The sequence below is a fragment of the Mus musculus genome, chromosome 5, assembly GCF_000001635.26.
Source record: "Mus musculus strain C57BL/6J chromosome 5, GRCm38.p6 C57BL/6J".
In the NCBI taxonomy this organism is placed as follows: Eukaryota; Metazoa; Chordata; class Mammalia; order Rodentia; family Muridae; genus Mus; species Mus musculus.
In genome coordinates this window covers 101057282-101072391 of record NC_000071.6, presented here as the reverse complement: position 1 = coordinate 101072391, position 15110 = coordinate 101057282, and positions in this window count along the sequence as shown.

Sequence of the window (15110 nt, the reverse complement as noted above, 5' to 3'; positions counted from 1 at the left end):
AACACAAAATAATATACGTTCTTCTAAGCACCTCATGGAACCTTCTCCAAAATTGACCACATACTTTGTTACAAAATGAGTTTCAACAGATACAAGAAAATTGAAATAATCTTCTGTATCTTATCAGACTGCCATAGATTGAAGCTTGATTTCAACAACAGAAACAACAAGAAACCTACAAACTCAGGAAACTGGACAAGTCACTACTAAATATCCACTGAGTCAAGGCAGAAATAAGGAAAAAAATTAAAGACTTCCTAGAATCCAATGAAAATGAATGCAGAACATATCCAAACTTACAGGACACAATGAAAGCAGTATTAAGACAAAAGTGCCTACATAAAGAAATCTCAGAAACTTAACAGCACATCTGAAGGCTCTAGAACAAAAAGAAGCAAACATATCCAAGAAGGGTAGATGGCGGGACTGAAATTAATAAAAATAGAAGCAAAGGGAACAGCACAGAGACCTGATGAAACTAAGAGCTGGTTCTTTGAGAAATTCAACAAGATAGACAAACCCTTATCCAAACTAACTAAAAGGCAAAGAGAGAATATCCAAATTAACAAAATCATAAATGAAAGAGGGTTTTAAACAACAGACACTGAAGAAATCTAAAGAATCATTAGGTTAAATATCAAAAACCTTTACTCCACAAAATCGGAAAAGCTAAACAAAATGAAAAAATTTCTTGATAGATAAAACTTAACAAAGTTAAATCAAAATCAGGTAAACAATGAGATAAATCAATCTATAACCCCTAAAGAAATAGAAGTCATTAAAGATCTACCAACCAACAAAAACCCGGGGCCAGGTGGTTTTAGGATGTAACCAGACTTTCAAAGAAGAGCTAATACCAACACTCCTCAAATTACCCACAAAATAGAAACACAAGGAACATCGCCAAATTAATTTTATGAGGCCAACATCACCCCGATACCCAAAGCACACAAAGACTCAACAAAGAAAAAATTATAGACCAATTTCCCTCATTAACATTGATGCAAAAATACTTAATAAAATGCTTACAAACCAAATTCAAGGACACATTACAAAGAACATCCACATGACTAAGTAGGCTTCATCCAAGGGATGCAGGGACGGTTCGGCATACAAAAATCTGTCAATGTAATCCACCATCCAAACAAACAAACAAACAAACAAACAAACAAAAAACACGTGATCATCTCTCTAGGTGCTAAAAACATCTTTGACAAAATCCAACATCCCTTCATGATAAAAGCCTTGGAGAGATCAGGGACACAGGCACATACCTAAATATAATAAAGGTAATATATACCAAGCAATAGCCAACATCAAATTAAATAGAGAAGAACTCAAAGCAATTTGACTAAATTCAGTAACAAGATAAGGCTGTCCGTTCTCTCCATGTCTATTCAATATAGTACTTGAAGTTCTAGCTAGAGGAATAAGACAACTGAAGGAAATCAAGGGGATATAAATTGGGAAGGAAGAAGTCTAGGCATCTTTATTTGCAGATAATAAGATAGAATATATACGTAATCCCCCACCCAAAATTTCTACCAGGGAACTCCTACAACTGATAAACACCTTCAGGGAAGTGGCTGGATACAAGATTAACTCAAAAAGTCACTAACCCTCCTATATATAAATGATAAACAGGCTAAAAAAGAAACCAACAACACCCTTCACAATATCCACAAACAATATAAAATAGCTTTGAGTAACTCTTATCAAACAACTCAAGAAAGTAGTCATCAAAAAACTAAATAATTCAATTTTTAGAATGGTGTCTAGATCTAAACAGAGATTTCTCAACATAAGAATCTCAGATGACAGAGAAACACTTAGAGAACTCTGTGTTCAACATCCTTATCCACCAAAGAAATGCAAATCAAAATGACTCTGAGAGCTCATCCTACACCTGTCAGAATGGTTAAGATCAAACATACAAGTGACAGCTCACGCTGACAAGGATATGGAGCTAGGATGACACTCTTCCATTGCTGATGGGAGTGCAAACTTGTAAAACTGCTTTGGAAATCAATATAGCCATTTTTCAGAAAACTAGGAATTGATCTACCTCAAGACCCAGGTGTTCCATTCCTGGGCATATATGCAAAAATCACAAGGACATTTGCTCAACTATATTTATAGAAACTTTATATGTAACAGCCAGAAACTGAAAACAATCTAGATGTTCTACAGCTAAAGAATGGATAAAGAAAGTGTGGGACATTTACACAATAGAGTATTACTTAGCTTTTTAAAGCAATGACAACATGAAATTTGCAAGCAAAAGGATAAAACTTGAAAATACCATCCTGTGAGATAATCCAGGCCCAGAAAGACAAACATGGTATGTACTCATTTATAAGTGGATATTAGTTGTAAAGTAAAGGATGGCCAAGCTACAATCCACAGACCCAGAGATGCTAAGTAACAAGGAGGCTCGAGGTGGTCACATAAATCTCTTTAGGAAGGGAAAATAGAATAGGCATCATGAGTGATAGAGAGGTTGGTGGGGGGCAGGAACAAGTGAGATCAGGTTGGGGGAGAATGGGGGAGAGAGTGCTGGGAGAGACTACTGGAATTAGGAGGCATCTCAGGGACAAGGTAGATACCTATTACAATGGAAATTCCCAGGAATCTATGAGGATGCCCTAGCTAAGACTGGTAGCAATGGGAATATAGAGCATGAACTGGCCATCCTCTATAACTAGGCAAGACCTCCACAGGAGGCATTAGGATATCAATACAGACACATAACCTTTGACCTACAAGTTGTTCTACCTACAAGATGTGCTGGGATAAAGGTGGTGCAACAGTTGTGAGAGTAGTCAACCAATGACTGGTCCAGTCTGAGACCCATGCCATGAGAGAAAGTCTACCCCCGGCATGGCCTGAAGGGTCTAACACCAGAGGCTGGATAGCCTAGACACCTAGGATAGAACCAAATACAACTGGGGGACCAAAATGCCAATGAAATGATTCCTGATGATATTCTGTTGAATTCATCAATTGGTACCCAGCCCAACTGTCCTCAGAGAGGCTTCACATAGCAACTGATGAAAACAGATGCAAAGACCAACAGTCAAAGAACTTCAGAAAAGGGGGAGGAAGGATTGTAGGAGGCAGAGGGGTCGAGGATGCCATGAAAAAAAAAAAAAACATAGAATCAACTAACCTAGACTCATAGGAGCTAGACTCAACTGAGCTAGACTCAGAGACTGAACCAACAACCGGGAGCCTACATATGACTGACCTAGATCCTCTGCATATGTTGCAGTTAAATAGCTTGGTCATCCTGTGGAATTTCCCTCTTACTTGGCTGTCCTATTCATCCCCAGGAATGCCACCTACTTCCTTTGAGACAAAGTCTCTCGTTGGCCTAGAACCCACCAATTCAGCTAGACAAACTGGCCGGCAAGCCCCAGGAACACTCTTGTCTCCACCTGCCCAGTGCAGAAATGACAAGCCCATGGCACCATGCCCAGCATTTTTACATGTTTCTAGGGATAACTCAGGTTCATGTGCACCACAAGGCAGGCGCATTACCAGCTGGGCATCTCTCCAACCCAAGTTCTTGTTTTCTTATGATGCTGTTTCTCTTGGAAGATTACAAAAGATTCTAATTATCTTCCTTTTATCATCAAACAAACAAAAATAATAAAACTTTTCACAGAAAAGTTAAAAATATAAAATGTCATTTGTGGAAATTATTTGGATTTTTATGAATACATGATTGTTTTATCTTAATATCCTAAATTTTCTTTCACCTGGGAGTGATGGTTGTCTGTTTTATTGAACTGTGTCCTTGGTGTCAAATATACTGAATAGAACATAGTCGACTGCAAATATTTCTGTTATGGATAAATGATGTGATTGCTAAATGTACAATAAAACTACCAACACCAAACTGAAGGAAACTGTGTTGAGGTACTATACCTGATCCAAAGAATTCTGATAACTTTTACAGTACCAAACTCATTTTCATTTCATGATATATCACACATGAACCCATAAGAGAATATAAACTTTTGAGGATTTACATTAAATATTATGAAATTTGTTTGCTTAAGTTTGATATGACATATAGGTTCTTCTTACTCCTCTGAAACATCAAAGCAATGTGAGCCAATCTAGTTTTACATCTCTCTGTTTGGTTGTTTCCTTGTTGGCAGCAGGTCTTCACCACGTCATACCATCACTTGCTGTGTTTTACTTCGGCTTCAGACTCTCCATACTCTATGGCCCATCAAAGACAAAATCCTGACAAACTCTGACATGCATCCTAGTTCTTCCTTGAAATGGTCGGACATTATTTTCTGAGATACAAGTTTGTATGATAGTTTGTTATCTGAAAGCTTTGATTTTCTGGACTTCTTAAGATGTCTGCGGTTGATTCCAACCACAAGAGATTTTGCTATTACCAGAAGGAAGATGTGGAACAAAGAGTTGAAATACCGATGGCAGCAGTCTAAGCTCAAATGCTATTTTTAACCTAAAAACTCTGCGAAACCTTCCTGGAATGTTTTCATATTTAATCTGCAAGATCTGCAGTGCCTCATGGGTAATTGAAGCTGAATCTGAAGCATTGAAAAATTAATCCTGGAAAGCTAAATTTTTCCAAATGGAAAGTGACGTGGACTAGAACGTTCTGGTGATTGATGCAGTGTGTCGGGAGTAGAAGTGGAGGAGAATTCCCCGCTTCCTCAGATAGTTCCAATGGGGTGTTGCACTGTTTAAAACCTGCAAGAGTTGGTTTGTTGAACTATGAGTTCATAGAACAACGAAACTGAATTTATGTGGTGATACAGTAAATCTACTACAGGATTCTCTTATAGCCAAAGAATCCATAAATTACATTTTCCATTAACATTATGTTGAGAATGCTAAGCAGTGATTAAAACTGTGAACTTGGGAGCTAGCTTTGGCTCAAGTCACATTAACAATGTGAAGCTGGCCAAGTCCTTTAGCTTCACAGCCGTCCATTCTTCTTCTAATCTATACAAGAAGATGGCAGCAGTATCAATTTCATGGGTGATTAAGAGAATAAAAATCATTCTAAAAACAAAAAGCCCTTAGACAATGACTGTCATAAAAGTAACAGCTCAAAATTATAAACAGTATTTAAGTTGAATCATCAGGCTAGTTTTCCCTGGGCAATTTTAGTGTTCAACACTGTTCTGTAGATCAGAGTGGCCACACACCACTTACCTCATCGTCAGGTTCACCCATAACCTGCTCTCTGTCATTGGTTACATGGTGGTGATAGACCTTCAAATAGAACTTACTGTATACTGACCTCCTAAAGTTTTGTTTTGCAGGTTATTTCTTAGATAAATATACCACAGGAGGGTGAAGAACAAATTAACATGGTCAAGGGACCTCAATGGATAATTTGAATATTTTTCCGTTGGGTTGTTTGAGATAGATAGATAGATAGATAGATAGATAGATAGATAGATAGATAGATAGATAGAGATATAAAGATAGATAGAGATATAGATAGATATAGATAGATAGATATAGATAGATAGATATATGCATGTGTGTTTACATTAATATGTACATATTTACTGTCTGTATATATGCTGATATACTCATACATTTAATGAGAAGTTAATGTTACATATGTAATGTTACATATATAAATAGCACTAATTCTCATGAAATATATGAATTGAAAATATTTCCTTCCATTCTACAGATTGTCTTCTAATATCATTGTTGTTCCTTTGCTATTCAGGAATTTTTTGGTTTTATACAATATGATTTATTTTTATTTTCACCTTTGCCTCTCGTTCTTTTGGATGCTGTGTCAAGATCTTGTAATCATTGCCCGCACATATGTCATAAAGTGCACTCCCCTCCCCCTCCCTTTCTCTCTCATTCCCCTTGCCACTTTTGGTCTCTTTCTCCCTCTATCCCTCCCTCCCTCTCCACCAATAAGCATTTGCTATGTAGCACACAGTGGTCACTATCTGTCCTTCTGCTCCAGCCTCCCAGGTGCTGTGCCTCTCAGCCTGTCCTGCCATGCTCACACTAATGTTTTCTAAATGAATATGATGGTTTTAGGGCACATGCCTGAGTCTCACTCATCTTCACGTGCTCCCTGTGATGATGAAAAGCAACAACTCAGTTTCAGTGTTCTGCATAGTTCTGGTTTTCCCAACACTATCCACGATGCTCATGTGCCCTTTGGGAGAGAGTAGCAGTGTACTCAAATATGCTCATTTCTGGACTTCCTGTTTGATTCCAGTGGTCCATGTGACTACGCTTGTTATAGTATCCCATTACTTTGGTAACTATTCATTTTATGACACAATTTGAAGTAAGACACCATGATGCCTTTAGTTTCTTTTTTTCTTCCCCCAAAACAGCTTCGGCTATTTAAAATCTCTTATGGATCCAAGTAATTGTAAGATTTTTTTTCTCTACTGTTAAGAATATTGCCTTTGGGTCTTTTATACAATTGCACTGGATCTGTGAACTGAATCTATTGAGAAACTCAGTGGTAGCCTTTCAGTAGACATAAACAGCCTGGCTTCTCATATGATGGGCCTTTCTCTTCATACTTGCAAAATTATATCTTGGTCTCAAGTTTTCAACAGTTTAATTTTAATCTTTCTTGTCTAAATGGTTTTTGTAGTTGGTCTGGAGAGCTCTGAACTTCATGTACTCAATTTCCATATCAAACTGGTTTATCAGAAAAGAAAACCTTTTATGCCTAACCATAAGAAGAGTATTGTAAAAAGTTCAGTAGGCAAAAGTATGACTAAATGATCAAGGTATATAGCAAGTACAGTGGGGCCACCTCTACATAAGCAGGGGTTGGTAGGGCACAGCCACAAAAGCATCTCCTACAGGGAGACCAAGAATTGCTGATGCAGGCAATGCCAGCCAGTCGGGAACTGCTACTTAGAAGAGATGCTTTCTGGGGACCAATGGGGCACAGGTGGAGGATATTAAAGGAACTTACAACAGCATATAGATGAGCTTGCTGCTGCAGTGTTTCTCACCTGCTCCTGGAATCTGTGTCATCATTGATTCTGAGCCACCTCACCTCCAACCCTCAAGGGCAGATAGGGTCAGGCGGCAAGTATTCCAGAGCACAGGCAATATCTGGCACCCAACGTGGGGCTCAAACCCATGACCCTGAGATTAAGAGTCTCAGCAGTACTATGTTATTCAGTTCAAATTGAAAAAAAAAGTTGGGGCAGAGAAAGCAAGAATCTATATCTCAGATTTCTGGAGATAATAGGGCCAAGAACAAAGTACAGGTAGTGAGTAGAATAGGTGAGGGCGTTCTGACAGTCTCCTCATATGGCCTCCACATGACATATACAAACAGAGACAAAGAGGGAGCCAATAGCTCTGATGTCTCTTTATGTAGGACATGCATCCCTTCGTGATGGTCCCACCCTCATGATTTCATCTAAACCCAATGGTGTCTCTCCAAGCACCACCACATCAGAGTTAAAGAGTCAACACAGAAAGTCTGGAGGAAGAGGTACACCATCAGACCACACCAGACACCAAATTGCCGAATGATACCATGGCTGGCAGGGCTGGTTTTGTCTATCTCGTTGAACTTTTCACTCCACTTCACCAAATTCCATTCACCATAACCCTCAAAAGACAGCTTCATACCGCCTTGGTGGGAGTGCAAAACACCAGTGTGGAGTCCTTTGATGGTGACGACCATGACATGGTTAATATGAGAAAGACCCTCTTAAAGCTCCTTCCACTCCAGTTCATAGACCCACACACAGACTTTTATTATGTCTTCCCAGAGGCTTGGAAAACAGAAGTGTGGAGGGAAATGGGCAGTCCGCCCCCACATGCCTTAGAGTTACAGAAATTCTGTTCACAGTGGGAGGCTATGCAAGCCTTTTCAGAAACAAAAAAGTAAGAGGCCTAGCCCAGTGACTCTCCTCCACTCTTCCAGGAGTGGATCAGTGCACCAGGTTGAGCATGTACCCATGGGAGCTGGCTGCAGGTTTTATGCATGACTTAGGACTTTGATGCTGACCTGAATTCATAGAGGAGGAAAAAAAAATTGTCTCTGCCAGTCGGGGTTGCTGCTGACAAGAAGAATATTGATCAGAGCTGATGACAGAATGCCCCTGCTCAACTCCTACTGGAAGGCTTGTCCCAGTCCTTCTAAATTTCCATCAACTTCTGCGCTGCTGAAGATTCTGCCTCCACTCACTAAGTAAAAGAATGGCAGGCTTCTTGCTGTGTCCGTCACTCAGACTCACCTGGAACTTGCAATCTTCTTTCCTCCACCATGAGTGCTAGGATCACTCCACTGTGCCTCCTGAGGGCCAGGATCACACCACTGTGTGCCTCCTGAGGACTAGAATTGAAGGAATGCAGTAGCTTTCCCAGCTGGTACCTTGTGCTTGGACTTCCCAGTTTCCTATCATGACATGTCACTCTGTTCGCCCTTCTAGATGACCAATAAGGAGGGTTTGCAGGGACCACTTCTCTGTTAGGGCAAGAGCTCTAGCCCTGCCATCCCTAATGCACTATATTCAGCGACTAAATAGGCCAGTTAAAGAAGCAAGTCATGGAGAAAAGCAGAGGAAGGAGATTGATTCATTGCAGCCATGTTGGGAACAGGTGATGCCCAAGTCCATGTCTGGGGGTCCTGACATGAGACTGGGAGAGAAGGGGGAAGCATGACCAGGCAGTCCTGGTCATGCCTGAGAAGGGTCATGCCTGCATGACCAATGTGTGGTCCTAGCCATCATCACTGTGTCAGCTCCAGCCTCTCCTGCCAGATTTGTTACAAGGAAACAAACTTCTCCTCTGGCTCGCACCAGGACCCAGGCTTTTTTTTTTTCTGCTTTGGGCTCCATTGTCTCAACAGCCTTAGCACCAAGAGAGGGAACACAAGTTTTTCTTTAGAATATCTTTATTCCTACCAGAATGATTCCACCTCCCATCTGGTCTTTCCCACATCTTAATTATGCATGGCACAGACATTGAGTTTTGCTTTAGATTATGAAATCCCGGAATTATTCCCCCCAGGAAACTTGAACCAGGTTGATTGGATTCCAAGCCTGGCTCTGCTAATAGGTTCAATAAGAGTTTCACTGTGCCTCGGTTTACTTAGGAGCAGCAGCTTCGCTTCTATGACAACTGGGCTCTTGGAAGAGTGTTCATCTAGACTGTAGCAAACCCTGAGCTAGCATTAGCAGTTAGTACTGTCATTCCATCATGCTCAGCCTTCCCAGGTCCTCCTTTCCCTCCACCTTCAGTACAAGTGCAGTGCTAGGTGGTTAGGTTATTGTTGTTGCTTTGAGTTTATTTTTAGGTTGAATGGTCTACTGATTGAATGTATATAGCTGTTTGTCTGCATAGCTGCTGCACACCACAAGAGGGCATCCGATTTCATGGGGTTGCAGTTACTGATTGCTGTGAGCGACTTTGTCATTGCTGGGAATTGAACTCAGGACCTTTTGAAGAACAGCCAATGCTCTTAACCACTGAGCCATCTCTCTAGCCCCTGTTTTGAGGTGGTTGTTGTTCTTGTGGTCACTGTTGTATTTGAGACAGAGTCGTAACTGTGTCACTAATGGGTGGCCTAGAACTTGCTATGTAAACCAGGCTAGACTTAAAATTCATGGAAATCCTCCTGACTCTGCCTCCCAAGTTCTGGGATTAGAGAGGCAAGTGCCACAGTACTGGCTGGAGTGCTAGGCTTAAAGGAATGAGATACAGAATTAAGCACATTTATTAAATTCCTATATCCATTTCCTTTGTACATTTTGATAATCAACAAAATCTCAATAAAAATTCAGTGTGCACAGTTAATTTTACACTCGATTATCCAAAAAGCAATTATAGTTGCTTTGGTATGCATAACTTATTTAAGTACTACACATGTATTTATGTGTCTACTTATTAAATTATAATAGGATGGCCAAGCTCGGTGACCCCAGTATGCTGAAGGCTGAGGCAGGAGAGTCACAAGCTCAAAGCCTGCCTAAGCAACATAACAAAATCCTGCCTCACCATAAATAATACAAGAGAGACGAGGAAAGTGTCTCAGTCTCTGATCATCCATAAAGCTGTAGGTTTAACCCACAGTAATTCCATGAAGCTTAGAATGATATGAATTCTAACACCTCTACAACTCTAATTACACTAAAGTTTGGTGCCAAGTATTTCAGATATTTTCATATTTGTGCTGATGTTATACAGACACACATAGAGAGGGCTACAGGTAACAATATCATAGACCCAGGAGAGGGCAGAATACCATAAATGTACTCTTTTTCCATATACAATTTGTAATAGATATTATTTTATCAAGACATAGATCCAGCTCACTTTTCAATATCGTCTTGGCCCTTAATATATGCTAGACCCTTTCTGTACCAAAACCCACACACTTCCCTTCTCTCTCTAGCAGGCTCACTTAACCTCACTGTGAGCGGTTACCATGAAGCTTCATTAGAGCTCTCCTAAGTTAACCTCCCTTTCATGGAAAGCAATGCTGCCCCTCGGTTGCCTGCCATTTGTAGCTTTTGATACATTTGTATCGTTTCCTACAGATCTTTCTAGGTCAAAGGCCACAGACACTTTTATATTTTCATTACATGTTCACTTTGATTTTTAGCCCACGGTCCTTGTTGACTTGAGGCACGCCTCTTGCCACCTCCTCTCTAAAGAGAAAAGAGACACTTCCCTTTCACCTTGGCACCAACCATCGTCCCTCGTGGTATCTCCACCCAAGGCCTAGAGCTCTGACCCAAGCAAAGTGGCCTATTTCTGTTGGTGTTGAGCCAGTGTGATGAAGCACTCGATGGCTTATCCCGGGGGGGAAGGGACTGTGGAAATAGTGGCCTGGGGATTCGAACAAATGGTTATTGATGAGCCAGCTACAGGCCGAGGAGCCATTTGGTCCTGCTGCTCACCTTGTTGTGAGAGACAACCTCGTTGCGAGGTTAAATTGAAGTTAGTAAATACACAATTATTCAGCTTGTGTCTTGGTAATAAATGGGCCTCCAGGCAGTGAACCTGTCAGTCCTCAGAGTACCACTTTGCTGATTAAGGAGATAAAAAGTGGATATTGTGGACAGGGTCATTTCAAGAGTAATGAATCCTTACTCTGTCACTGTCCCTTGCGGACAGGGAGAAGAGCTTGTGCAGGATGAGGCTTTCTGGGACATCCAGGTGTGATAGTAGGAAAGTCAAATCGGAGATGACTCCTGCTGGGCTCTGGCAAACCAGCAAGCTCCATTGTGGCTGAGAAATGAGAAGATGGGTAACTAAGTATGTCTCAGGGTGAAGCCTTATTGAATTAGCTTAATACCTTATTGTGTGATCAATAGCAATGTATTTATTCTGTACTATGGCCTCGAGTGACTTTTCATTAGAAATTTAAATGGCCTTAGAAAACTCCTATCAATTTAGAATACATCCAGGAGATACCAGTCTGGCATCAGAACAAAAGACGAGCGGAAATTCTGTTCATTGTTTAAGACAGAAGGAGGCTGTCAGAAACACTTCCCCTAGGCCGTGAGGTGGGAAGTTCATGTTGTGTGCCCAAGTGTGGGTCTGTGATAGAGTATTTGCCTGGCATTTGCAAAGAAGGCTGTGGTCTCTCTCTCTCTCTCTCTCTCTCTCACACACACACACACACACACACACACACACACACAAACAAACGTGAGCATGCACACACACAAATTATGAGCCCATCCAATGGTGCTTTACCCTTCTATCAGAATGAAATAGAACAATGAATCGTACACAGATTCCGTAGCGAATGATCCAGATAACTGCTGAGATCCTGGAGGTTATAAGATTGGAAAACGATGCATATGTTATTTTTAAACAAAATGCACTGAGTGGCCAGGACTCTGTCACTTCCTGTCAGTGTCCACCCATCCCGTCTTGTATTCCTCTATGAATTCCATGCTTAAGGTCCCACATCCTAACAGCCAGAATGAAACCTTCAAGCTAGCTTTAGGGATCTTAAATGTACATCCTGACAGCAGCCCTGACTGGACGTGTACGAAAGAGGCTCTCAAACTGTGGATGTGGGGGAGGCTGGCGTGTGTTACAGGACTTGTGTGATGTTTGACCCTTGACCTCCACAGTGGGTATCCATTTTCCCAATATGACAAACAAGAATTGGTCTTCACCCACTGTCAAATGTCCCCTAGAGGGCAATTCATCTCAGGTTAGGAACCACGGGTGTAAAAGCGTGAGCATGGCAGCTTCCTTGCTCCTAATTGGATGATTCTGTGTGACTTCGGAGATCCCTGAGGGATGGTCCTCTGAAGAACTTTGCTTGCAGCGGCCCTCTGGTTCAACCTCCTTCCCTTCCCACCCCTAACTCCCAGTTCCCAGGTCCTTTCCCCTAAGAATGAGTCCTGATATTCACAAACCCTCACCTCCGTCCTTGCTTCCGAGCCCAACCCACGGCAGCCTCGGGGGTTAGAGGCAGGTGGTCTCCCTAAAGTAGCTTTGCTGGCCTTGCTGCTACGCTGCACCTCACGCTGATGGCACAGTTCTGGTTTGCTTTCTTTAGAACAGAGATGAACAAGGGAAAGAGGCAATGGCAACAGTCCGTTCTGAATACTGACATCCCTCTTCTTCTGGCACATCCTCCCTCTTTGTTCCACAATGGGGCTTCTCCTTGACCGCAGGACGCTGCCTTTTTGTTTTCGTTATTCATTCCTTTAGAGCAGTGCACTTTCTCTGCCTCTCTGTTCTCACACCTTCTTTGCTTTCCAGTCTTTTCTCCCCCTCATCTCCACCCTTCCTCCTCGGGATGCAGGAGGCCCTCCCCGAACTCCACCCCGTTCTCCTCTTAGCTTACCTACATCTAACCTGTGTGCAGGGCTAGACAAAGAGTTGTTCGCGCTCTGCACATCATGTCCTAAAACCCTCTCTGCTGATGACGTCTCGCCGACTCTTCCCGACGACTGTTAAGGGTAAGAGAAAGCTAACGGACAATGTTTCAGCCATGTGGGATAAGCCACGGTGTCTGAGATACCCAATCTAGTCATGTATTCCCAGAGGGGGGAATGCATCAGAAAATTTAACAATAATATTTAAAGACAAGGATCTGCTGCTTCACAGAACTATGAGAGGTGTATCAAAGCAGAACCAGACACACTTTAGTGCTGACACCGGAAATAAGCAGCTGATTTTTAAAACCCCTGTCCCTCTGTTAAGGCTTGGAGAAAATTTTAAAAAGCCATGAGAACATGTCTTTGCCTGACAACAGATTTTCTCTGAATTCCCTGTTTACTTCTTAAGACTTTAGAACGGAATCTTGAATGCCACTACCCTGGTGCCTTTTATTTTCCAAGTGGCCTTGAGATACATCTCAAAATGAAGATAAAAATAAAAATGATCCCTTTCTGATGAGCCTGCTAAGCCAAAGGAATAAAATCAATAAAAGTGCAATTAATTTGGATTCATTTGGCCTGAAGAATCATGAGGCAAAATAAGGAAGCCTGTTTGCCAGGGTGTGTGATGTGGCTTTTGGCTGGGAGTCCTGCTTCTGAAAGCATCCGCCTCAGATCCAGCAGCCATAATAAACTCCCCGTGTCCGATATACATAAATCCTTGTACAAACCAAGACGGCAATGGTCTCCTCTCTCCAACCTGCACATAACCACAAGTGTAGAATATTAATTATGCCTCAGAAAATTGCATTAAGGCTTACAAGACATTGTTCTGTAACCTTTTAACTATTTAAAAAAAAAAAAAACTTTACTATCTACAGAGCTGGGACTCTCCAAGCACATTAAACCCAGTGCTCAGAGATATGGATGAAAAGGCAGTCATTGGTCTGAGCATGGAGTCCCCAATGGAGGAGTTAGAGAAAGGACTGAAGGAGCAGAAGGGGTTTGCAACCTATAAGAAAATATCAACAATATCAACCAACCAAACCCTCCAGAGCTCCCAGGAATTAAACCACCAACCAAAGAGTACACATGGAGGGATCCATGGCTCCAGCCACATATGTAGCAAAGGATGGCCTTGTCAGACATCAATGGGAGGAGAGACACTTGGTCCTGTGAAGGCTCGATGCCCCAGTGTAGGGGAATGCCAGGAGAGGGAGGCAGGAGTGAGTAAGTGGGAGGGGGTACACCCTCATAGAAGCAGGAGGAGGGAGGATAGGATAGGGGGTTTCTGTGTTATTAAACGCGTTCTCACGACCGGCCAGGAAAGACGCAACAAACCAGAATCTTCTGCGGCAAAGCTTTATTGCTTACATCTTCAGGAGCCAGAGTGTAAGAAGCAAGAGAGAGAGAAAACGAAACCCCGTCCCTTTTTTAGGAGAGTTATATTTCGCCTAGGACGTGTCACTCCCTGATTGGCTGCAGCCCATCGGCCGAGTTGACGTCACGGGGAAGGCAGAGCACATGGAGTGGAGAACCACCCTCGGCATATGCGCAGATTATTTGTTTACCACTTAGAACACAGCTGTCAGCGCCATCTTGTAACGGCGAATGTGGGCGCGGCTCCCAACATCTCCCCCTTTCCTTTTAATAAGAGCAAATAGGCCACCCATATTAATGAGAGTGGAGATAGAGGTCAAATCCCCAGTGTGTAGGTAAAGGAGCCATGTACAGGATTAGCTCTTAGGCTCACAGGCTTTTACCCAGAGCAACCCTGACCTGCTCCCGTGTCGTTTTGCCTGGGGGAAGGGAACTAGGACACTGAACCTTCATGAAAGATGACATGTCTCCCTAGAATAGGCTCATATATGCCGCAGAGCCTTTCCATTGCAGTGCTTAGCCGTGCAACTCTCTCGGGCTGCTGAAGCACACTCACTCTATCCCGTGCAATGAGTCTAGCCTTGTGAGATGTAAGAGCTGAGTGGCCAGCGACCTATTGCCTAAGCATAGATAACCATATATCAGGGGGAGCTCCATGTTCTAGTCCTGCAAGCGCCTGGGCAATAACCACCTTGTCTCTCCTAGTTTGGGCCTTAAGCTTACAGACCAATCAAAGAAGCAACACTAATCCACAGCAAAGTGTATCTCCAAATAATATTAATCCCACCCATTTTTTAAAGAAAGAAAATGCTGAGGAGATCCAATTGGGTAATCCTTTGGTCAGGGACAGGTCCAAGCGCGTGGAGT